At 42.4% G+C, this 11,789-nt stretch overlaps 1 pseudogene; it reads right to left on the minus strand.

Annotated features, from left to right (window-relative positions):
• Positions 1-259: 259 nt before the first annotated feature.
• Positions 260-5,197, minus strand: LOC102424743 (annotated as a pseudogene).
• Positions 5,198-11,789: the final 6,592 nt, after the last annotated feature.

The following is an 11,789-nucleotide window of genomic DNA, read 5'->3' on the forward strand; positions in this document are numbered from 1 at the left end:
TTTTTCCTTTTAAATAGTTTTCCTTCTAACTTCATGTCCATTGGTTTTCCTATCACTTATATATTCTTTTCTAATCTGGTCAAAATGTGTTTCTCAAATAATTCTTGACTCCAAAACTTCATGGGCATTACTCATATTCTCATCTGAGTAATAAAAGAAATAAATGGTGAGAGTTTATGCATTGTTTTGATGCCTAAAATGTTAATATTTTGTGCACCATTTTCTCCCTTAAAATTAATTCCATTTTAATTTGCATTCACTGCAAATTTCACCTGTAATGATGTGCCCCTCTGTTTAACTGCATCTGTGGAAAGAACTAATGGAGCTTTACCATATTGGCTGAGATTCGGAAAAGGCTACAGTCAGGAGCCTGAGAGATATGATAGGAGCCACTACCTGCATCCCCTGATACCACTTTTGTAACCAAGTGTCCAGTTCTGGTAGAACAGAGCACAATTTCCACGGGGACAGAGCCATTCCTGGGCAAGGGAAACAAGATGACAGGAACATTGTCCTTCCCATCTACCACAAACAAGTTCATGGCCACAGCTGCACTTCTGAGAGGAGTTCCACCATAATGGGCTTCCACATGAAAGTGAAACCCCTTGAGCTGCTGAAAGTCAAAGGAAGTTTTGGCAGCGATAGCCCCACTGGATGATTCTACTGCCACCAAGCTAGAGGCTGTGTGCCCTTCAGAGATAATATGCAACAGTTCATACAAGACAAGGCCATTCTTTCCCTGGTCCGGGTCCTGGACAAACACGGGCCTTAGGTTCCAGGAACATGTTTTTAGACATAAAAAAGTTCCTGTTGAGGTTGAGGAAAGCTGGATATATTGCCTGTGAGTGCTAAGCCGGTCGAGCCACCATCTAAGGCGGTGATCAGGACCCGCCATTCGCTGACCTGCTCCCAGTTCAGGGAGCCATCAGTCAGTAAACTGTAGTAATTGTCAAACGAAGCCTTCAGCTTAAAAGGGCCTCTACTGGACATGCTACAAATGACCTTTCCATTGGGACCGAAGTCCTCGTCCCCAAGGAGAGAAATCACTGTGTCAGGGCGGTGTCCTTGGAAAGTGGCCTGGAGAGTCAGCAGGTGCACCTCGGGCGCACGATCGTTCATGTCAGCCACTCCCACCAGCAGTTTGGCGGTGCTGGCTAGACAGAAGGCACTTGGTCTCTCGCCTGGATGGATGCCTCCAACAGTTTCAGGAGGATCTAGCAAAGCAGCTCCCCGCACCTCCCCATTTCTAGGGTGCACTTGAGAGTGGTGTCGCAGCTTTGCTTGTGTGCTATTGTTTACTGAGTTCCGGATTTCCCCACTGGGGCCCTCAGCCAGGTCCGAGGCCTGAACTCGAATGACTCAGTCCCCTCCGGTACATTCTCTGGCACCTCTGCGCCATAAACTGTGCGCTCAAATGCAGGTGCATCGTCGTCTGTGTCCACCAGAGCTCGCGGTCCGCCCCGCGTTCCCGAGGGATGAGCGCCAGCCGGTGGGTGGCGCGCTTCTCGGGATCCAGAGCTTTCTCCAACCAATTCCGCTACTCGCTGCGGTCCACCCGCAGCCCCATGTCCAGGCGAACGTGTTGGCTGGGGCTCAGGCGGTAGCTTAGCACCCCGTTGCTTCTCTGGTTGGCATCTTGGGCATTAGGGAGAGGAAAACGGGCCCCAGGCACCAGGAACTCGGGGATGCGCAGCTGCAGCGCTGGCAGGGAAGTGAGGTGAGTTGTTGGTATCCAGAATGTGAACGCGCATCTGATGTGGTTCCAGCGGGTCCTTTTGCACCGGCGGGTCAAGACGCAAGCAGCTTTGCGGTCCGCGGGCTCTCGGACCACCAAGCTACCACTGGCCATCTCCACCTGAAGTAGGGCTGGTCGTGGCTGAAAAGGAAGCGAAAGTTCCGCAAGGACAGAGCACCAGCTGACATCCTCAGTCCAAGGTGACTGTTGCTACGGCTCTGCCCCGCTGGGTCTCCTCCAACACTGAGTATTCCAGCTGCCCCGCGGCAGAGCTGCAGGACACCCACAAAGGCCCGCACCGTCCACACCCCGACCATGCTCCAAACTCCCGCAGAGCAGGAGCTGTGGTAAAGAGCAAGGCCAGCTAGCCGCCGCTGCCCGCTAGAGGGCAGAGACCATGGACGCCCCCTCTGAATACCGGGATCTCCCGGGGCTGGCGGGGGTGAAGGGGGCGGGAGGTTGGGGGGCGGGGAGATCGGCCTGCTGGACCAGAGGCTAGGCAGCCGTCTGGCAGAGGAGCGCAGCGCCACCTAGGGATGCAGAGACGAGGTAACTGGCCGGGCTTGGGAAGCGCCGCCTCCGTTCCTAGCGGGCCGGGATCTCGCCTGGAGGCCTGGCAGCGGGAGCCGGGCAGGCAGGAAGATTCTCCGAAAACCCAACACATCTTCCCTTAATCGGTGTTTCCTAGGACAACGCCCCGAGGCCACCCCGGTCTTAGCCTCCACAGCCTCTGCCTGAGAACTGTAACTGGGCTAAGCTCAGCTGGGTTTCTCTCGGCAACTGTCAGTCCCCAAGGCACGGACCCAGGGGTCTCCTACAGGGCCCCCTGAAGGCGCGGGACTCTGAGGAACCGCGGGTCTTTATGATGTAACTTTCATCCATCTCTTAAGCAGATCTGAAATGCATTAATTTTTAGTATACTGAGGCTGCTTACTCACAAGGTTAGCTTTGGTTTCTGTTTTTCCATGGACATTTGCGGTCCTGGGCAGCCAATCATCCCATATTTTAATTTCTTTTGTTTGAATAAGGGGAATGCATTTCAGATCTGGAATTACCAGGTAGCTAATTTGATGTACTGACAGAAACTCTAGTGTGGACCTCCTTTCGACCTAGTCTTCTCCTTAGGTGGTCACACAGAAGACAGAGGCTAACTAGTTTTCCATAATCCCACCTGAAACTATGTCCTTTCCTTGCACAGCAATCAAACCTCTGAAAGCCCCGGGGGCTCTACACGCGGGGACTACTACACAGGCCCCATGGCAGATGTGTAACCCGAGGTTAAATACTAGCCCTGAGTCAAACAGCTAAAGGATGAGATTGGTTCACTTTGACCTCCTAAATGTCCCACCTACCAAGAACCTTAAAATAAAAGCTACAAAACGTAAAGACAGAAAGCAATGAAGACAAATGGCTCTTTTGTCTAAACCATTCCTTGGAACTTGTGTGGAAGGAAAAGAAAGAGAAAAACACAATAGAAAGCAAGGAAATTCTAAAAGAACACGAGGATTTCAGAGAAGCCTATATAGCCAGGCCTCAGAAATTTTAATTTAAAAAATCAAACACTTATGTAATTGATATGTAGAATTGATTTTAAAAATTCAGGTACTACAAATAGGTTAACTAAAAGATCATTTCTACCCTAAAGATAAATTTGAATTTGCTCTACTCAATTTTTTCAAAGCTTAATTTTAAGAGGGTGTATACACATTTTTTTATCACTGATTCCCATGTGTGTAAATTTTAACACTGGATATTAACTGATAAAATTTTAAATATTTAGTCTCCCTAAATTTCCAAAGAAAACTGTCCAAATAGGCTATTTCTTGGTTCTTTCTGTAGTTTACACAAAATTAACTTTCACCTGATTTGAATTCTTTCTGCAGTGATGGTGACCTATCCATCCATCCCAATGCTCTCCTTAATAAGCAGCATGCAACTAACAGAAACTATCCAAGAATAAAGTTTATAGCCAGAAAACAAAAACATTTTCTTTGAAGATACTAACTGGCTCTCCTATAGAGGGAGTAAAAACAATACTTTAGCATGAGGCTCTGATCAAGGAGACCACCCAGTCACCCAGGAATGCCAGCGGTCCCTTCTCATGAATACAGACACTCAGAGCACAGAAATAAGCAATGTCATTCCCACTTTCCTGTCAGGGCCTGTCTCCTGTTCTGGACCTGTCACCAGAACTGGCTGCACTGAAATTCTTACTGTTCTCTCTTGGGAAGCACAGCCACCAGAAGCCCTCAGTTTATGGCCCACCAAGCAGTGTCCCATTTCCAGTCTCCACTACTGGTTCACTAGGCCCTTCTCTTCTTGGTTCTCTCCACCAACTGACAGCCTTCCAGTCTCCCCATCCCAAACTCTGCCCCAGCAGCACTTGGGCACCAGAGCTCTTTCCTCATGCCACCTCCTCCCAGAGTCCACTTAGGGGGGAAGATACTAGAACAGTTTTCCCTTACAAGGGGTCTGCTACTGCTGGCAGTCTGACGTGGAACATTTTCTAATAGAAACAATTATAAAGGGTGGTCAAATTCCATTATATTATTAGTACAACAGTCCAGCTATTTTTTGATATTAAGTAGGTTTTTATAGTAACATAATATTGTTTCTATGGGAAAATTTGTTCCAAGCCATAACCAACAATCTACAAATTTTGAAATTCAGTCCCAATGTGAAATGAACATTGTTCAGATCCAGTATACAATCTGAAGAATCTTTACACCTACCTTAAAAATGACTAGAAAATACAGTGTGGTTTGAAAGTTTAATATTCAATACGTTATTTCTTTAATCCCAAAGACAGTTCAGATTAATCTCTTGTTTAGAGTTCAAGCTTACAAATATTTGTGTTGGTATGTTGATAAGATGATGAAATAAATTATTTGGGTGCTGGTTGATCGTAGACATTCCCTTCCAATTCAAGGCAAACTATTGCAGTAATTGGGGGAAGGACCAGAGTTGGCAGGGTGTTTATATTTTCTAGAGGTGGGAATTGTAAAGAAAAGAGGGAAGATGGCAGTGTATATGAGGTTCCTTTTGTGCAAACTGCCAAAATGACTGCTGGAGGCACTAGGGAACTGCCTAAGTAAGTGGTTTATTAAGTAATAGATTCTTCAAGTTTGGAGAGCTCTTCGAGGTTGGCCACTTGGTCATTTCTAGATGGGGACATCATGACTCTGAGAGTTAGTAACCCAAGGTGCTACGCCATTTAATAGCAGATATGTGATGGAAACCCAGGTCTCTTTCCTGTCCTTCACTGTCCATCTCAAAGATGGCAGGTTTACACCTTTTTAATTTCTGAGGGGCTAAACTTGTACCCTTGGTGTGATCTTGCATATGCATGTGTGTTGAAATACCAGAAATGGATAAATCACGGTAACAGAGAGCTTCTATACCATTTGCCAAGTCTAGGTGCCGATTTGAAATCATTTCTGTGTCTAGGATAATTTCTGACATGGTCACAAACCTGTAGTTTGTTAAGGCTCCCATTGACCTGACCCCTGAGGCTCTTCCCTTAATTGGGTTTCTCCTGGAGTCACTCTCTCTATGGAAGGGATTACCCAGGAATCTCTGCCTTCTGATTTCTGGTTAACTTGTTGGCCTCCCTTTAGGGTGTCAACCCAGCTCTTCAGGGGATGCCTAGAGGGCTGTGGCGGACACCATTGGAATCTCCTCAACTTCACAGACCACTTGGGGCTCCTTCTCCTGATGTCCTTGAGAGTCTCTCTGTGGAACGGTTCCTGGGGCATTTTTGTTGCTAGCAACTCCACCACTTCTCCTCATGGTTGTCATATTTGCCTGGTTGATGGTAACATCCCACAGGCTCAGATCATACAAGCTCCGAGGTAGAGCAGCCTAGAGAACTCAGAGACCTTGTCCCAGAACAGGGGATTTCCTTTAAAGAGACAAAGGCACTGGGAACCTCTTTGCAGATGCAATCTGACACCAACCTGAATTCATGAAACAGGTTAAGGCGGGTTGCCCTAGCTTGAGCTGTGCAGACTGGGGACCCCAGAACCCATGGAATCTCACCGTAGCCCCAAAGGCATGTCTGAAAACCCAGGGTCTCAAAAAACATAGTTTAAAAGTATGCCGAGACCTACATTGCTCCTTTTAAAGGTGAGCTTTGGGGGTGGGGGGACAAGGAGGGATAAACCAAAGAACTTACTAGATTATACTTATATGAATAGCCCATAGACACAGGAAATAGGGTGATGAAGACCTGGAGGTGGGTGGGGAGGAGTAAAAGGGAGGGGCGGGGAATGGGAGACATCTGTAATACTGTCAACAATAACAGATATACCTGAGCTTTGGAGCCCAAGTGGTATGCCGAATTGCATAGGGAGTATCTTTTCTTTGACCAATAACTCCCTGAGCAACAGTGAAGAGGTGGTTTCAATGATTTTTCTCTCTTAATTCTACCAGGTTGTTTGTGTGTGTACATGTACATGGTAAGGATATACATGTGCTTATTCGTGTTAAGTCTTTACCCAAGATTGAAGGGTTACCTATTAATTCCAGGGACAGTGGTGGCTTATGTGCATTATTTCACTTAGTCTTTACAACAAATTAAGGAGGGCAGGTCCGTTGCCCATGGTGAGTGGTTTAGAGTTCATCAAACTCACAGCTGTTTGACCCTCTACTCAGGCATCCAGTTACGGCTAAAATGGAAATCCACGTGGCCAGGCCAGGCTGGCTCAGTTTGCAGATATTTAACTTCGTGCCCTGCACCACATTTCTCATGAAACAATTTCCAGAATAAGGGTGTAAAAGAGCTAGACTTGGTGCCAGACATGAAGAGAGCCTCTTGAACCATCCAGTCTGTCTTATGTGGGTTGGGTATTCAGGCTAATTATTATGAATAATTTAGGTAGCACTAATGAGCCCTATAACTCAAAACCAAAGCTTAACTAATCCCACAACTAGAAGACAAAATGATGTAAAAATGTTGTGATTTACCTCCCAGAGTTTAATGTTGTGTGATTTTTGCCATCTTTGAAACAGTTAATTTGTATATTTGACTTCATACAGCATCATTTCCTACGGAGAGGCTAGGCAGGCTTGAAAGGGAAAAGCAATGAAGTTTTCACGTGAGCTAGAGATCCTTTAATCTTTCTTGGACCCAAGTTTCCCCAGGCTTGTTTTTTCAATCCAAAGTGTGACTCCCTTCCAGTATTATTTACATTCTTATTAATTTTTTACGTTCCTTTTAATGTTTTAGATGATGGAACAGAGAGTACCTCATTAAATTTTCCTGTGCCCTCAAATTTGATTGGTGACTATGACTATGAGAACCAGACAAGATTAAAAGTGACTTAGCTACGTGATATTAGATGGGTGTAAACTTGGAGCTAGTACTGACAAGCATGGGGTAATAGACTTAAGGAAGGAGAACATCTGAACCATTCAAAAAGGGGAGCCTGTCCAGTGATGTGTTGCAAGAACATGACATAATGTGAATTTAGTATCTGAGAACCATGAGGTAATGAAGACTTCCTAAGAAGCACACTTTTTTTGGGATTGCTATTGAATTTGGAAACTTGTGATTGAAGCATGGCAAAATACAGTGAAGGGGTACAAAAATCATTAAAAGTTTAGAAGGTAGGTTCTATAAAGAAATTACTTATTGCCCTAGCTGGTTTCGCTCAGTGGATAGAGCATTGGCCTGTGGACTGAAGGGTCCCGGGTTTGATTCCGGTCAAGGCCATATGCCCCAGCTTGATCCCCAGTAGGGGGCATGCAGGAGGCAGCCAATCAATGATTCCCCCTCATTATTGATGTTTCTATCTCTCCCTCTCCCTTCCTCTCTGAAATCAATAACAAATATATTTTAAAAAAGAAACGAGTTATAGGTATGATATTTCTTTACCAAGATGAGGTACAACTTAATTATAGCATCCAAGTATGTCTAACAACATTTATTTGTTTCTTTATTCAAGTTAATATTTACTAGTATGAGCCACTGTGGAGTCATGAAGCTGGTACATTCCTGCAGTGACAGATTTTCTCTATTTCATGCTAGAATGGGGTGAGGAAGAAAAAGACAAAAAGGCCAAATTGAAGTCAAAACATATGGATACACTGAGATTTATTATTAAAGTTGTAAGAACCTTGGTAATTAAGGGAAAATGGGATTTCTTGCTCTGACTGAAGAAGACAGTAGAACAGTATGTTTATGGGGACTATTTGAATATGGCAGAGCTTTTTAAAATTTTTATCTTTATTTTTTAAAATATATTTTTCTTGATTTTAGAGAGGAAGGGAGAGGGAGAGACAGAAACATCAGTGATGAGAATCATTGATCGGCTGCCTCCTGCACACTCCCCACTGGGGATGGAGCCTGCAATCCAGGCATATGCCCTTGACCGGAATCAAACCCGTTACCCCTTGGTCCGCAGGCTGAAGCTACAGGCCGATGCTCTAGCCCAGCGGTTCTCAACCTGTGGGTCACGACCCTTTGGGGGTCGAACGACCCTTTCACAGGGGTCACCTAAGACCATCGGAAAACACATATGTAATTACATATTGTTTTTGTGATTAATCACTATGCTTTAATTATGTTCAATTTGTAACAATGAAAATACATCCTGCATATCAGATATTTACATTACAATTCATAAAGTAGCAAAATTACAGTTATGAAGTAGCAACGAAAATAATTTTATGGTTGGAGGTCACCACAACATGAGGAACTGTATTAAAGGGTCGCGGCATTAGGAAGGTTGAGAACCACCGCTCTAGCCACTGAGCCAAGCTGGCCAGGGCTTATCTTTATTGTTGTAAGATTGGTATTTCGGGTTTCTTAGGATATATTCGTAGAAGTGGGATCACTGGGTCAAATGGAGTTCCATATTTAAATTTTTGAGGAAATTCTGTACTGTTTTCCATAGTGGCTGCAGCAATCTTCATTTCCACCAACAATGTATGTACTAGGGTTCGTTTTCCTCCACATCCTCTCCAGCACTTGTCATTTGTTGATTTGTTAATGGTAGCCATTCTGACAGGTGTGAGATGATACCTCACTGTCATTTTAATTTGCATCTCTCTGATGATTAATAACTTTGAACATTTTTTCATATGTCTCTTGGCCAACTGTATATCCACTTGGGAGAAATGTCTATTTAGGTCCTTTGCCCATTTTTAATGGAATGGTTTGTCTTCCTTTTGTTAAGTTGTATGAGTTCCTTATATATTTTGGATATTAACCCCTTATCAGATGTATCATAGGCAAATATGTTCTCCCATACAGAAGGCTTCCTTTTCATTTTGTTGATGGTTTCTTTGGCTGTGCAGAAGCTTTTTATTTTGATGTAGTCCCATTTGTTTACATTTTCTTTAGTTTCGCTTGCCTCCAGAAGATGTATAGGCAAGCATACTACTATAAGAAATGTCTGAGATTTTGCTGCCTATGGATTCTTCTAGGATTTTTATGGTTTCACGACTTACATTTAATTCTTTTATCTATTTTGAGGTTATTTTTGTGCATGATGTAACTTGGTGGTCTGGTTTCACTTTTTTGCATTTATCTGTCCAATTTTCCCAACACCATTTACTGAAGAGACTGGCTTGACTTCATTGTATGCTCTTGCCTCCTTTGTCAAATATTAATTGAGTGTAAAGGCTTGGGTGGATTTCTGACATCTCTGATTTCTTCCATTGACCTATATGGCTGTTCTTGTGCCAGTACCAGGCTGCTTTGATTATAGTGGTTTTGTAGTATAACTTGATATCTGGTAATGCAATCCCTCCAACTTTTCTTCTTTCTCAAGATTGCTATGGCTATTCAGGGTCTTTTTGGTTCCATATAAATTTTTGGAGGATTTGTTCTAGATCTGTGAAATATGCCATTGGTATTTTAATAGAGATTGTATTAAATCTATAGATTGCTTTGGTTAGTATGAACATTTTAATGATGTCAATTCTACCAACCCATGAACATGGTATATTTTTTAGACTTCTTAGTATATACTCCTAAAAGTGGGATCACTGGGTCAAATGGCAGCTCCATTTTAATTTTTTGAGAAAATTCCAGACTGTTTTTTTTATAGGGTTATAACAATCTGCATTCCTACCAGCAGTGTACTAGGGTTTCTTTTTCTCCACATCCTGGCCAGCACTTGTTGTTTGTTAACTGATTGATGGTAACCATTCTGGCAGGTGAGAGGTGGCACCTCATTGTCATTTTAATTTGCATCTCTCTGACAATTAGTGATGTTAAGCATTTTTTGATATCTCTCTTGTCCTTTTTATGTCCTCTCTAGAGAAGTGTCTATTTAGGACCTCTGCCCATTTTTTTAATTGCGTTGTTTGTCTTACTTTTGTTGAGTTGTATGAGTATTTTTTATATTTTGGGAATTAACCCCTTATCAGGTGTTAGTTCTTCTTTGAAAGTATAGTAAAACTCCCCTCTAAAGTCATATGGACCAGGGCTTTTGTTTGCTGGGAGTTTTTTAATTACTGCTTCAATTTAATCAGTTGTTATTGGCCTATTCAGGTTTTCTGATTCTTGATTCAGTTTTGGGAAATTGTATTTTTCTAGGAATTTTTCCATTTCATCCACACTGTCTAGCTTGTTGGCATATAGTTGTTCATAGTATTTTCTTATAATCCTTTGTATTTCTGTGGTGTCGGTTGTTACTTCACTGTTTTCATTTATGATTTTATTGATTTGGGTCCTCTCTGTTTCTTGATGAGTCTGGGCAATGATTCATCAGTTTTATTTATCTTTTCAAAGAAACAGCTCTTAGATTCATTGATCTTTTATATTGGTTTTTGGTCTCTATGTTGTTTATTTCCACTCTGATCTTTATTATTTCCTTCCTTCTACTTACTCTGGGTTTTTCTTGTTGTTCTCTTTCTAGTTGTTTTATTTGTAGTGTTAGTTTATTTAGAGTTTTTTCTTGATTCTTGAGGTAGGCCTGTAATGCTATGAACTTCCCTCTCATAACTGCTTTTGCTGTGTTCCATAGATTTCAGGTTATTGTGTGTTTATTCATTTTTTTCCAGAAATTTTTAAATTTCTTTCTTGAGTTCATTGGTAATCTATTAATTGTTTAATAACATACTATTTAGCCTCCATCTGTTTGAATTTTTTTGAGAGTTTTTATTGTAGTTGATTTCTAGTTTCATGCCATTGTGATCTGAGAAGATGCTTGATATGGTTTCAATCCTCTTGAATTTGTAGAGACTTATTTTGTGTCCTAACATGTGGTCTATCTTTGAGAATGTACCATGTACACTTGAGAAGAATGTATATTCTTCAGCTTTGGAATGGAATGTTTTGTTAAATGTCAATTAAATCCATCTGGTCTAGTGTTTTGTTTAAGGTCTCTGTTTCCTTGTTTTTTTTTTTTTGTCTGAAAGATCTATCCAATGATGTCAGTGGGGTGTTAAAGTCCCCTACAATGACTGTATTGCTGTTGACCTCTCTCTTAAACTCCTCCAAGAGCTTTTTAATATATTTAAGTGCTCCTATATACGGTGCATAAATGTTTACCAGGGTTACATCCTCTTGTTGAATCCATCCCTTTGGTATTATGTAATGGCCTTTTTTGCCTTTGCTTTGAAGTCTATTGTGTCAGATATAAGTATTGCAACCTGAGCTTTTCTTTTCATTTCCATGGAAAATTTTTTTTCCATCCCTTCACTTTCATCCTGTGTGAGTCTTTTGTTTTGAGGTGGGTCTCTTGTAGACAGCATATATGTGGGTCATGTTTTCTTATCCATTCAGTTACCCTGGGTCTTTTGATTGGAGCATTTAATCCATTTACATTTAAGGTTATTATTTGTTGCCATTTTTATTCTTTATGCCTATGTTTCTCTCTATATATATTTCCTCTTATTTTTTAAAAAAATATATTTTATTGATTTTTTACAGAGAGGAAGGGAGAGGGATAGAGAGTTAGAAACATCAATGAGAGAGAAACATCGGTCAGCTGCCCCCTGCACACCCCCTACTGGGGATGTGCCCACAACCAAGGTACATGCCCTTGACTGGAATCGAACCTGGGACCCTTGAGTCTGCAGGCTGATGCTCTATCCACTGAGT

The sequence above is a fragment of the Myotis lucifugus genome, unplaced genomic scaffold (assembly GCF_000147115.1).
Source record: "Myotis lucifugus unplaced genomic scaffold, Myoluc2.0 scaffold_223, whole genome shotgun sequence".
NCBI lineage: Eukaryota > Metazoa > Chordata > Mammalia > Chiroptera > Vespertilionidae > Myotis > Myotis lucifugus.